Source organism: Coenobita brevimanus, chromosome 38, assembly GCF_032717465.1.
Source record: "Coenobita brevimanus isolate Jiangsu-jjx chromosome 38, ASM3271746v2, whole genome shotgun sequence".
Classification (NCBI taxonomy): Eukaryota; Metazoa; Arthropoda; class Malacostraca; order Decapoda; family Coenobitidae; genus Coenobita; species Coenobita brevimanus.
The window spans coordinates 15,929,337-15,931,580 of record NC_136991.1 but is presented as its reverse complement, the minus strand read 5'-3'; positions in this window follow the sequence as shown (position 1 = coordinate 15,931,580).

The following is a 2,244-nucleotide window of genomic DNA, read 5'->3' as shown; positions in this document are numbered from 1 at the left end:
GTGTTCCGTGCTACTCCAGGAAGAACCACTGTGTTGATGCATGATGTCGATGTTGGAGACGCAAAGCCAATTAAAATGCCTCCTTACCGTGTGAATCCAGTGAAAGTTCCTCTCATCCAGAAGGAGCTTGGCTACCTGTTGGACCACAAGATGATTGAGCCCTGTCAGAGCGAGTGGAGTTCTCCTGTCACTCTAGTCCCTAAGCCAGGTGGGTCACAGAGGCTTTGCATTGACTACAGACGTGTTAATCAGATAACTAAAACAGACACTTACCCTCTCCCTCGCGTGGAAGATTGCATAGACAAGATCGGAAAGGCTAGGTACATAAGTAAGTTTGATTTGTTAAAGGGATACTGGCAAGTACCTATGACTGAACGTGCTAGGGAGATCTCATTTTTTGTAACATTAGGAAAGACCTTTGCATGGTCTGTAATGTCATATACAGATTGTTTTAGAATAATAAGAAATTTCCTTTGTAAATTTCTTTTTTCTTTGTGGGGAGGTGTTACATAGCCTATGATTTCATCATCCTTTGTGTAATTTTAACGCACAGTTTGCTGCATGTTTGATCACGAGCGTGTTCTGCCTCAGTCCCCCCCTTCTACCGTTATAGTAGAGTAAGTCGTCCTTTCTGTTATTCAGTGCGGGATTGTCGACCGTTTGTCCCCATCGCTTCATTTGCGCGTCCTTATTACAAGTTGTATCAGGCTCTGCTGGCCCCTATATAATGAGCTCAGTCTCTGCATCATTGCCACTTAGAGCTGCTCCTCATTTTGTTCACATCTCTGTCCTCCCCTGTACAGATATTATTATTGTGAGTGCTCAAGAAGTCTCCAAACATCTAGCAGCTGTGTGTAATTTGAGTATAACTGTCGTTGTATTTTTCTTGTACTGTGTAGCATAAGGTTAATTCTTGGGCCTAGTGAGGTTTTGATTAATGTTGGGTTGTGTCAGTTATTTTTGATAATAGTTTGTATCTGTAATTATTTATCTGGCATTCACTGAGTATTATCTGGTATCTCATTTTATCAGGGCTGACTTAGATAAATTTACTCTTGCTAATTTCGTGTTAATAGAGGCTATTGCAGTTAACCATATATTTAACCTGTTTATTTGCCATTACATTATCTTTATGAGTCCTGAATGTTTTGTTGTTAATTTGAGCATTAAACTTTAACTTGTAATTTTACCTAACTCTTTTGTTTTGAACCTGGAACTTTACGGGACAGTAGTGACTCTTCGTATTCTCACTTAAAGTGTACATTATCTTTCTCTGTTCCGTAACATAAATTTGGCGACCTCGCCAGGATATTCAGGATATTATCATAAGGATATTGCTTGATATTTTGTGACTGTTTCTTATTAATTATGTCTACTATTACTACACTTGATGAAGCCAAGGACTTTTTGTCAAATGTGCAAACAGTGTGTGATATAGAAAACAGAACAAAGAATGAACTTAAGCTTGTTGCTCAACAATTGGGAATTGTTGTTCGCTCTCATCATTCTAAAGATCAGATTGTTGACATGATTAATGAAAGCTTGTTTAATGTAACTCCTCCAAATGAGCAAACGCAGATCGAATTAGCTAAGTTACAGCTAGCCCTGCAGGAGGCTCGTGTTAATGAGGCAAATGCTCGTATTCAAGAGGCAGAGGTACAGGCTCAGGCACAAATTGAACTTGCCAGGATTCAGGCAGACCATGAGTATCGCATGAAACAAGGTGGAACTGGATCATCTAGCTCTGATGATTTTGATGTGGCTAAAAATGTTAAACTTGTCCCTCCTTTTAATGAATCTGATTTAACAAAGTATTTTCAGTTGTTTGAGAGGGTAGCTACAGGTTTTAATTGGCCTAAGGAGTATTGGCCAGTACTCCTTCAAACTGTTCTCACCGGTAAAGCTCAAGCAACTTATGCATCTTTGCCTCAGGATCAGTCTGATAATTATGATGTAGTTAAGAGCTTGATTCTTAAGGCCTATGAGCTTGTTCCTGAAGCTTATAGAGTAAAATTTAGGACAACTTACAACCAAGATAAGCAATCCCATGTTGAGTATGCAAAAATCAAAGAAGATTTGTTGGAGCAGTGGTTAAATTCTAAGAATGTGGATTCTGATTTTGACAAATTTAAGCAGATGATTTTGCTGGAGGACTTCAAAAGGTGTATTTATAAAGATGTAAGCCTATATCCTGATGAGAAAAGAATAGAGAATTTGTCTGATGCTGCAGTTTTAGCTGATGAG